Source organism: Pseudophryne corroboree, chromosome 4 (assembly GCF_028390025.1).
Source record: "Pseudophryne corroboree isolate aPseCor3 chromosome 4, aPseCor3.hap2, whole genome shotgun sequence".
NCBI lineage: Eukaryota > Metazoa > Chordata > Amphibia > Anura > Myobatrachidae > Pseudophryne > Pseudophryne corroboree.
Window position 1 is genome coordinate 277,385,675 of NC_086447.1, and position 12,255 is coordinate 277,397,929.

A 12,255-nucleotide genomic window follows, 5' to 3' on the forward strand; every position below is an offset into this window, starting at 1 on the left:
GACAGTCCCGTGTTTTATTCCCAAAGTTCCAGTCAATATTTTTCGGTTATAAGGGAGATTTGTGTTTCAGATAGTACAGTGTTCTAAGGGACGTTACTGTGGCAGAAATTATTCAAAGGGATGTTACAGTGGCCTAATGTGTTCTGACGTGCATTACTCTTGCATAATGTGTTATAAGGTTCATGACTGTGGCAGATCTCTACTTTGTGACGTAATGTGGATATACTACTGCACTACTGTGACGTACAGTACAGTAACGTGAATAAGGTGCTCTACTGTGTGACACAACGTGAATCAAGAACAGTACTGTGACATGAATAAACTGCACTACTATGACATGACGTGAATAAGATGAATTCAGGTGAGTGCTGCATCATCTGTCATGAAATAAATTTATACTGTAATGAACAGTACTGAGATGGTTAAGGGTGGGAGGGCTGCATGCTGATGTGTGATAATGTTTATAAGGGCAATGCTAATGTGTGTTACAATGTCTATAAAGGTAGTGTTCTGTCTAATACCCTGGACCTACTGTACTGTAGCGATACTGTAAGTGTACTGTATGTCACATTTAGAAATGTGCCCCTTAAGTTTTGAATACAGTACAGTACACTATGCCCGCCTGAGTGATTAGGTGCAGGGTACTAGAATGAACAATTCCATTGATAGTGATGTCATAAAGATGCTGTCAGTTTTGAACTTCATTGGCTGTACAGTATGCTGCCATTATACTGTACATATACTTTTACAGGGCTGGGAGCAAGACGGCACAGGAGGCGGACCAGGCGCCGCCAAGCTGGTAAGTATTGTCAAATACAGTAGTGTACATACTGTAGTTATTTATACAGTCCCACCCCCCTGTCCTGACCAGCAAAGATAACTCACTGCAATCCAGATGGGAGGGAGGGTGGGACACTGCCTGTGAGATCTGGTTGCCTGTGATGTTAAGAATGTCTGTTTACAAAACTAAATGTAAATATTAAACACACAGTATAAATAACATTGTAGATAGCTGAATACCCGTGCTGCGCTACGGGATGAGGATGGTAAATTACAGTGATAGTTGTTTGTTAATTTACGTTTGACAGCTTCACTAACAGCACTGTTATTTTTTTTCTCACAGTACCACCACCACCACCACCACCACCACCACCACCACCACCACCACCTGCGCTGCCAGGCACCACTGCAGCCGGTAAGCACACTACAGTACTCTCTGATTAGTGCTTTGCTTCCCGATGGTATTGTGTAACGAGAATTCTGGTGCGACTGTCATCGTTACACTACTGTACATGTGTCCTGGATACTGAATAGTACATGTTACAAATTGACAGCTTCACTTACAGCACTGTTATTTTTTTTCTCACAGTACCACCACCACCACCACCTGCGCTGCCAGGCACCACTGCAGCCGGTAAGCACACTACAGTACTCTCTGATTAGTGCTTTGCTTCCCAATGGTATTGTGTAACGAGAATTCTGGTGCGACTGTCATCGTTACACTACTGTACATGTGTCCTGGATACTGAATAGTACATGTTACAAATTGACAGCTTCACTTACAGCACTGTTATTTTTTCTCTCACAGTACCACCACCACCACCACCACCTGCGCTGCCAGGCACCACTGCAGCCGGTAAGCACACTACAGTACTCTCTGATTAGTGATTTGCTTCCCAATGGTATTGTGTAACGAGAATTCTGGTGAGACTGTCATCGTTACACTACTGTACATGTGTCCTGGATACTGAATAGTACATGTTACAAATTGACAGCTTCACTTACAGCACTGTTATTTTTTTTCTCACAGTACCACCACCACCACCACCACCACCACCTGCGCTGCCAGGCACCACTGCAGCCGGTAAGCACACTACAGTACTCTCTGATTAGTGCTTTGCTTCCCAATGGTATTGTGTAACGAGAATTCTGGTGCGACTGTCATCGTTACACTACTGTACATGTGTCCTGGATACTGAATAGTACATGTTACAAATTGACAGCTTCACTTACAGCACTGTTATTTTTTCTCTCACAGTACCACCAGTTACAGTATGCCACTGACACCATTTTATGTACAGTACCACACACAAAATTTCCCCTGGGTGGTTAGGTTTAGGCAACACCAGGGGGGACTTAGGGTTAAGCACCAAGTGGGAGGTTTAGGCTGCTTAAGCGTAGGTTTTTGGTTAGGGGGGGGGATATACTTAACAACCCCCTGTGGGGATTTTCCAATTCGGTATTTTTGCATTCGGGATGCCATCGTCTGTAATACTGAGTGCCGGCATACTGTATCTTATGATATTTTATGATTTATTTTTATCCATTATTTACTGTACTGTATTTCATTGTACTGTACAGCAGCTTATGTTAGTGTGATTTTTCCACAGCAGCACATTTTCCACCCACCCCATCTGACCAGCAGAGCTCCGGAAGTGGTAATCATTATTTTTGTTACAGACACACTAGTTTAACTTTCCTACAGTATTACTGTAATTTTTTTATTTTACAATACTTGTTATCTTGTACACACAGACCGCCTCGTTATTGATACTGAGGCAGAGGAGGAGGAGGAAATGGGGGAGCCCTCAGGCCAGCCTGGTAAGAATTGTAATCTACTGTACAGTACTCTACTGTACTGTATTGTACATTTATTATTTATTGATTTATTAACAGTACCAATGGCTTGGGTTCGCGTGACCAGTGGTCAGGATTCCAGCAGTCAAGTGACCGACAGCGGTATCCTGATTGCAGAAATCCCATCAGGTTGAGGTATGGTATCGAAACCCTACTCCACTAACCCCTAACCCTCCATTTATACTCTGGTATTTTAGATGCAGGTACAGTACGTCCCCTACAAATGGACGGTCATTCCACACTCCGGCTAAGAATGTCTCTCTGCCTCTCTACTTTCTGTAGCACTGTACTACTGTAAAGTATTGGATAATACTTTAGTACAGTAGTATTGGAAATAACAATGGCAAATTTGACTTTTCTTTTTGTTTTTTTATATTCAACACAGATGTCACTTACGTGGACTCGGGGGAGGAGGAGCCACAGTATAGTAAGTACAGTAGGATTTTCTCAAGCCCATTCTTAAAAGTATTGACCGAGTCCACTTTTATTACTTTTCAGGCAGGGAATTCCAAACATACAGTATTTCCCTCACTGTGAAGACCCCTTTTCGCCTCTGTATGCGAAATCTCCTCTCCTCCAACACGAGTGACTGTGCACGTGTCCTCTGTGTCGATCTTATCAAAAACAGTTCCTGTGTATTGTCCCCTTACTGTATATATTTGTAAAGGTTAATCATGTCCATTCTTAATCTCCTCTTTTCCAATGTAAACATGCCTAGCCTAGCAAGCCTTTCCTTGTATTCCAGCTTCTCAATCCACTTGATCACTTTGGTCGCCCTCCTCTAAACCTTTTCTAGTTCCACGATATCCATTTTGTAGTATGGTGCCCAAAATTGTGCATCCTACCCACCCTCCACTAGCCTAAACCTCCAATCATACTCTGATTCCGGACTCAGCATTTTAAATGTCGGGATCCAGACAGCAGGTGTTTTAAATACAGGTACAGTACAGTACTGTATGTCCCCTACCACTGGATAATCATTCTGCTCCTACTGTATTATGAATATCTCTCTGCCTCCTGTAGCACTGTACTACTGTAGACTACTGTGCAATTTTGTAGTAACTGTACTCTACTGTATTTTGTTTATAATCTTTTTTTTATTTTCAACTCAGTAATTATTGACAGTCAGGAGGAGGAAGAGGAGAAGCCCTCTCCCCAACTTGGTAAGTAAACTGCAGTATTGTACTGTACTGTACATTGTGTTAAACCAATGGGTTGGGTTTACGTGACCAGCAGTCAGGATTCCAGCGTTCAGGTGACCGACAGTGGCATCCTGATTGCAGCAATCCCAACAGGATGAGGGACGGTATCCTAAACCTCCTCCACTACCCCCTGATTCTGGCCTCGACATTCTCGTCTCTGTGTGCAAAATCTACTCTCCTCCAACCTGACTGAATTTTTGTTATACTGTATTCAGCACAGTATAACAAGTAGCAAGGAGAGATTGATTGCTTCTTTTTTTGGTGGTGGCCCAAACCAATCAGTCATTTCAGCCACAGTCGTGTGGCAGACCCTGTGGCTGAAATGATGGGTTTGTTAAAGTGTGCATGTCCTGTTTATACAACACAACGGTGGGAGGGCAATTCCATCTTGCGCCTCTTTTTTTATTTATTTATCTTTGCATCATGTGATGTTTGTGGCAAATTTTTATAAGTGCCATCCTGTCTGACACTGCAGTGCCACTCTTAGATGGGCCAGGTGTTTGTGCCGCCCTCTTGGGTCGCTTAGCTTAGTCATCCAGCGACCTCGTTGCACATTTTAGGACTAAAAATAATATTGTGAGGTGTTCAGAATAGACTGGAAATGAGTGGAAATTATGGTTATTGCGGTTAATAATACTATACAGTAGGCTCAAAATTTCCCCCAAATTCTATGATTTAAGCTGGTTTTGAGGGTTGTTTTGTTTTAAAAACACCCAAATCCAAAACGCATCTGAATCCGAAAAAAATTTGAAAGGGTGGTTTTGCCAAAACACGTCCAAATCCAAAACCAAACCACAAAACCCGAAAAATTTCCTCGCTTATCCCGGTGTATGTTAACTAGGGGATTGTGACGCTCCTTCAGCATTGCCCCCTGGCCTGTACAATGTATGCCATCTCTCACTCCATATCCGAGCGCTGCCACGTGCTGGGGGTTCACGGTCGGCGGCCATTTTGTCAGGTAGCTGAGCGGTCGAGCTCGGTGTAACGTAATGTGCATAGACCTCGCTTATCCCGGTGTATGTTAACTAGGGGATTGTGACGCTCCTTCAGCATTGCCCCCTGGCCTGTACAATGTATGCCATCTCTCACTCCATATCCGAGCGCTGCCACGTGCTGGGGGTTCACGGTCGGCGGCCATTTTGTCAGGTTGCTGAGCGGTCGAGCTCGGTGTAACGTAATGTGCATAGACCTCGCTTATCCCGGTGTATGTTAACTAGGGGATTGTGACGCTCCTTCAGCATTGCCCCCTGGCTTGTACAATGTATGCAATCTCTCACTCCATATCCGAGCGCTGCCACGTGCTGGGGGTTCACGGTTGGCGGCCATTTTGTCAGGTTGCTGAGCGGTCGAGCTCGGTGTAACGTAATGTGCATAGACCTCGCTTATCCCGGTGTATGTTAACTAGGGGATTGTGACGCTCCTTCAGCATTGCCCCCTGGCCTGTACAATGTATGCCATCTCTCACTCCATATCCGAGCGCTGCCACGTGCTGGGGGTTCACGGTCGACGGCCATTTTGTCAGGTTGCTGAGCGGTCGAGCTCGGTGTAACGTAATGTGCATAGACCTCGCTTATCCCGGTGTATGTTAACTAGGGGATTGTGACGCTCCTTCAGCATTGCCCCCTGGCCTGTACAATGTATGCCATCTCTCACTCCATATCCGAGCGCTGCCACGTGCTGGGGGTTCACGGTCGGCGGCCATTTTGTCAGGTTGCTGAGCGGTCGAGCTCGGTGTAACGTAATGTGCATAGACCTGGCTTATCCCGGTGTATGTTAACTAGGGGATTGTGACGCTCCTTCAGCATTGCCCCCTGGCCTGTACAATGTATGCCATCTCTCACTCCATATCCGAGCGCTGCCACATGCTGGGGGTTCACGGTCGGCGGACATTTTTAATATGCATAGAACTCGCTTATCACCATAGGCCCCTGTGTTTTTTAACTACCATATTGAGATGCACATTTCTAGGCCTACAGTATTTAATATACAGTAAGCAGCATTGTTGTTAGGCAATAATTGAATTTACATACAGTACTGACATGTACTGTATGTAATGCTTGTACATCATGTCAGTCGCCCCTTATGCTGTACACTACTGTAAGTCTCACAGGGCCCATGCACTTCCAAGGAGGGTTGTTTACTGTATCTGTTTTATACAGGAAACTAATTGCAGTCCATAACACTGATGTGGTATTTTCAGTACTGTACAGTATACAGTACTAAAATTTGAACATCAGGTACTATATAGTAAACATGTACAGTATTAACTTTTGTCATAATACTCTTACAAATTTTCAGATGTGTAAAGACTACAGTATTCACAAATGTTTTTTCTCCATACAGGAATTACAGTTGGACAACATGCCAGTAACTATCAACAAAACGATGAGCAAGATAATCGCCAACATGAAAAAAGAAAATAAAACCATCAAAGAGATCCATGCATGGCTCAAGGAAAGTGGCATTATAGTCACTTTAGAAACGGTGCGCTATCATGCTTTCGAGAGAACAACGCCCAGATTTGTATTTCCTACAAAATGCACATGGTACGTACTGTACACTACTGTAATGTTTAAATGACTTGCTGTATACAATAGACAATTTTTTGGAAAAAAAAAACTTAATCTAACTGTGATTGTGCTGTTCATTAATTCATATTTTTCATACTGTATTGTACTGTAGGAGAGTGCAACAAATTGTGGAGGAACTAACTCGTGAGGATGATGAGCGTACTGCTTTGCAAATAAAACGAATTCTCCATTCCAAGTATGACCTGGACATATCAACCACCAGCGTCAGAAGGATGCGACGGAAAATGGGATGGACCTTTGGCGCAACAAGGTAAACTGAAAGCAGTATAAACCATACAGTAGATGCACACGTATTCACTGTTAATAATCCCTTGATAAGTGATATAACAATGCCATAAATCATTATACAGAGTGTGTACTTTATACTATATACAGTATGTGTGTGTGTGTGTGTATGTATGTATGTATATATATATATATATATATATATATATCCAAAAAGAGATACCTACTGTATAGGCACTCAGAGACAGCGATGAAGCATTGCCGGCTTATTGTGATGATTACATACTGTATACTGTGTTTGTGTGTGTGTGTGTGTGTGTGTGTGTGTGTGTGTGTGTGTGTGTGTGTGTGTGTATGTATATATATATATATATATATATATATTACTCTGTATATACTGTATGTTTGTACAGTTTAATGTATACAGTAGGTATATAATACAGTATACTGCACATACAGTCTACTGTATATACAGTAATCTGTAAATCAGTAATTTCATTACTGTTTCTGATTTCATTATTTTTGGCTCTTCACAGGATATCTCCCATGATAAGAGATGTGAATAAAGAAAAGAGAGTGGAACAGGCACGGCGATGGATTGAGAGTGGCGAAACATTTCATGATGTCATTTTCACAGATGAATCGTCTGTTGCCCTTGAGCGGTTCTCCAGAATGTCATTCCGGAAATGTAACCATATCTCATTAAAACCACGCCCAAAGCATCCATTGAAAGTCCATGTATGGGGAGGCATATCACGATTAGGAGCTGGTCCCCTATTATTTTTCGAAGGTACAGTACTATACTTTATTCTGTGCCTGTGTTCTGTAAAAATACATGCTGTACTGTAGAGTACATGTAACTGCACAATAAAATGAGTTGCTTATTAATGAACAACATTTTTTTATTTCTGTAGGGATCATGGATAAAAAAAATTTCCAAGAAACAATAGTAGAGGGATGTATGGTGCCATTTGTGAATAAATATTACCCAACTCACCATAGGATATTCCAAGACAATGGGGTATATTTACTAAGGTCCCGATTTTGACCGAGATGCCGTTTTTTCATCAAAGTGTCATCTCGGTAATTTACTAAGCAATAATCACGGCAGTGATGAGGGCATTCGTAATTTTTTGGAAGTCCAACAAAAAAAATACGAATGAATACACCATCGGTCAAAACGCGGCTGTTTAAGTATGAATCTCGGTAATTTACTAAGAAGTGCAAAGCAAAAAAAAAACAAACACTGCCGTGAAAAATTACAACTCGTAAAAAAGTGCTAAAAAAAAAACAGACCTGCTTTTTTAATCCGTGATTGTATAGGCATGCAGGGATCCATGAGATCCGTGCATGTATATCAGTGGGAAGGGGTGGGAAAGTGGTTTATTTTCTTAAAAAAAATTGTGTGGGGTCCCCCCTCCTAAGCATAACCAGCCTCGGGCTCTTTGAGCCGATCCTGGTTGCAGAAATATGGGGGAAAAATTGACAGGGGTTCCCCCATATTTAAGCAACCAGCATCGGGCTCTGCGCCTGGTCCTGGTTCCAAAAATACGTGGGACAAAAAGAGTAGGGGTCCCCCGTATTTTTAAAACCAGCACCGGGCTCCACTAGCTGGACAGATAATGCCACAGCCGGGGGTCACTTTTATATAGTGCCCTGCGGCCGTGGCATCAAAAATCCAACTAGTCACCCCTGGCCGGGGTACCCTGGGGGAGTGGGGACCCATTCAATCAAGGGGTCCCCCCCCAGCCACCCAAGGGCCAGGGGTGAAGCCCGAGGCTGTCCCCCCCATCCAATTGGCTGCGGATGGGGGGCTGATAGCCTTTTGTGAAAATGAAAAGATATTGTTTTTAGTAGCAGTACTACAAGGCCCAGCAAGCCTCCCCCGCATGCTGGTACTTGGAGAACCACAAGTACCAGCATGCGGCGGAAAAACGGGCCCGCTGGTACCTGTAGTACTACTACTAAAAAAATACCCAAAAAAAGACAAGACACACACACCTTGAAAGTAAAGTTTTATTACATGCATCCACACAAACATACATACATACTTACCTTATGTTCACACAAGGGTCTGTCCTCTTCTCCAGTAGAATCCATGGGGTACCTGTTGATTAAATTCTACTCACCAGATCCCGGGTCCCAGGCTCCTCGTAGCATCCATTTGTAATCCACGTACTTGAATAAAATAAAAAAACGGACAACCGAGCCACGCACTGAAAGGGGACCCATGTTTGCACATGGGTCCCCTTTCCCCGAATGCCAGAAAGCCACTCTGACTGATGTCTAAGTGGGTTTCTTCAGCCAATCAGGGAGCGCCACGTTGTAGCACCCTCCTGATCGGCTGTGTGCTCCTGTACTGTCTGACAGGCGGCACACGGCAGTGTTACAATGTAGCGCCTATGCGCTCCATTGTAACCAATGGTGGGAACTTTCTGCCCTGCGGTTGACCGAAAGTGACCTCACCGCAGGGCAGAAAGTTCACACCATTGGTTACAATGGAGCGCATAGGCGCTACATTGTAACACTGCCGTGTGCCGCCTGTCAGACAGTACAGGAGCACACAGCCGATCAGGAGGGTGCCACAACGTGGCGCTCCCTGATTGGCTGAAGAAACCCACTTAGACATCAGTCAGAGTGGCTTTCTGGCATTCGGGGAAAGGGGACCCATGTGCAAACATGGGTCCCCTTTCAGTGCGTGGCTCGGTTGTCCGTTTTTTTATTTTATTCAAGTACGTGGATTACAAATGGATGCTACGAGGAGCCTGGGACCCGGGATCTGGTGAGTAGAATTTAATCAACAGGTACCCCATGGATTCTACTGGAGAAGAGGACAGACCCTCGTGTGAACATAAGGTAAGTATGTATGTATGTTTGTGTGGATGCATGTAATAAAACTTTACTTTCAAGGTGTGTGTGTCTTGTCTTTTTTTGGGTATTTTTTTAGTAGTAGTACTACAGGTACCAGCGGGCCCGTTTTTCCGCCGCATGCTGGTACTTGTGGTTCTCCAAGTACCAGCATGCGGGGGAGGCTTGCTGGGCCTTGTAGTACTGCTACTAAAAACAATATCTTTTCATTTTCACAAAAGGCTATCAGCCCCCCATCCGCAGCCAATTGGATGGGGGGGACAGCCTCGGGCTTCACCCCTGGCCCTTGGGTGGCTGGGGGGGGGACCCCTTGATTGAATGGGTCCCCACTCCCCCAGGGTACCCCGGCCAGGGGTGACTAGTTGGATTTTTGATGCCACGGCCGCAGGGCACTATATAAAAGTGACCCCCGGCTGTGGCATTATCTGTCCAGCTAGTGGAGCCCGGTGCTGGTTTTAGAATTACGGGGGACCCCTACTCTTTTTGTCCCCCGTATTTTTGGAACCAGGACCAGGCGCAGAGCCCGATGCTGGTTGCTTAAATATGGGGGAACCCCTGTCATTTTTTTCCCCATATTTCTGCAACCAGGGTCGGATCAAAGAGCCCGAGGCTGGTTATGCTTAGGAGGGGGGACCCCACGCATTTTTTTGCTCCGTTTTACAGTGTTTATTTAAAAAAAAAAAAAAAAATGAACCCCAGCATGGATCACACAGATCCGGCCGAGATTCATTGTGATAAAGTCGGCAGTGTTTTGCTAATCACTGCCGTAAAAAACGGCAAAAAAACACGAATGACATCGACATCGGAACAAATGAAAAATCCGAATACGACAGCTTAGTAAATTAAGCGTAATAAATTCAAAAAGTTGCAGTTTTACACTTTCGATGTCATTCGTGATTGAACTTTGACCTTTTTCCGAAAATTACGAATGTTAGTAAATATACCCCAATGATCCTAAACACTCCGCCTCTGCCAAATTTATGGAAGAGAAAGGTATGAATTGGGAACGCACACCACCAGAGTGAGTATTCTTTCAACAGTGTACAAGTAAAATTTTGAGTAGCACTCTAGTACTGTAAATATATTTTTTGGTTTAATAAACAGTACAATACTGTATGTTTAATTTGCTCTATTTAATGTCATTATTGACTAACTTTTTTTCTATACTCTTTTTTTTTTTTTTTTTTTTTTTTTAGATCACCAGACATGAATCCAATTGAATTAGTGTGGGCTCAATTGAAGAGGTACATTAGGAGTGTTGCGAAGCCAACAACAAAACAGCAGCTGTTGGATGGGATTAAGAAATTTTGGCTAGAAGTACTCACACCTGAGCATTGTAATAATTATATAAATCACCTGTATAAAGTATTACCTGTTATAGTCGAAAGAAATGGTCAAGCCACAAATATGTAGTTCTGTACTATATTTTATGTTTAAAATTTTTAATTGGTGCATTATTAAAAATGTTTATAAAATTCCCTTTGTCTGATTATTGCATAAACTAATGTTGAATATTATACAGTAGTAATGTTATTGATGTGTATGAACAGTTATTTTCTGTTTTATAAGTCCTGAATAAGAGTACTGTACATTTTGATCAGTACAGTACATGCAATCGTATGTTGTAATAAATACTTTTTTTTACATTAATATTGATTTTTTTCCAATAAATATTACCTTATACAGTATGGTACGGTACAGTACAGTACATGGGGTAACTGTACAGTATGATGTGCCGTTATGGGGGAGATGGGGGAGAAATACTGTATCCACTAAATGTACAGTAAAATGTTTTTGTTTTTTTTATTACAAAAACACAAATGCATCCCAGATGAAAATCTGCTATACACAGCAGACAGCTTATGGTGACAGAACTTACCTACTGTATCCCCACCCATAGTCGTGGTATATTTTAGATTGCCTAATGAGACACTCCTGCAGCATTGCCAATGATTCATGCAAAACCTGTGTGCAAACAGTATCTCTATTGAATGCAAAGTACAGTACTGTACAGTATTACCAGAGCCGTCCCTAACCAACATGATGCCCTAGGCTACATTTCGGCTGATGCCCTCTTGCACAGATGCTAGTTCCGCCTATAACCCTGCACCACTTTCCCAGCACCATCACCCATTTTGGCGCTCCTACCCCCTATAATTTAAATACTGTAGGAACAATGTGCACATTTAGTGCCAGCCCAAAACAGTGCAAGTTCTTGCTGGGAAGGGGCATTGGAACACAATAATACCCCCAGATGAAATGACACACCACAGTACTGCAACTTTATTCACATTATATCATGCAGTAGTGTCTCTTATTCTTGTTACAGTACATCATATGATAGTACCACATTACTCCTAACAGTATTGCCCCTTATTCACATTACACCCCACCACATTGATCTTTATTTACATTAGACCACAGGTTCTCAAACTCAGGCCTCAGGACCCCACACAGTGCATGTTTTGCAGGTCTCACAGAATCACAAGTGAAATAATTAGCTCCACCTAATGTATGGACCTTTTAAAATGTGTCAGTGAGTAATTAATACAGTACACCTGTGAACTTACCTGCAAAACATGCACTGTGTGGGGTCCTGAGGACCGAGTTTGAGAACCAATGCATTAGACCATGCAGTAGTGCCCTTTCCTTATGTTACGCCAGAAAATATTGTAGCACACCTTATACACATAATGCTGCACATTAGTAATGCATTTCATATTTACATTTTC

General features: G+C 43.0%; 2 long non-coding RNA genes across 2 annotated transcripts; both read left to right on the forward strand.

Annotated features, from left to right (window-relative positions):
• The first annotated feature begins 2,533 nt into the window (after positions 1-2,533).
• Positions 2,534-3,801, forward strand: LOC134911337 (uncharacterized). The gene is made up of 3 exons (XR_010176493.1): positions 2,534-2,601; positions 3,023-3,064; positions 3,750-3,801. It is a non-coding gene; the product is annotated as an uncharacterized LOC134911337 (long non-coding RNA).
• A 6,671-nt stretch (positions 3,802-10,472) lies between these two features.
• LOC134911338 (uncharacterized) lies at positions 10,473-11,173 on the forward strand. The gene is made up of 2 exons (XR_010176494.1): positions 10,473-10,544; positions 10,720-11,173. It is a non-coding gene; the product is annotated as an uncharacterized LOC134911338 (long non-coding RNA).
• Positions 11,174-12,255: the final 1,082 nt, after the last annotated feature.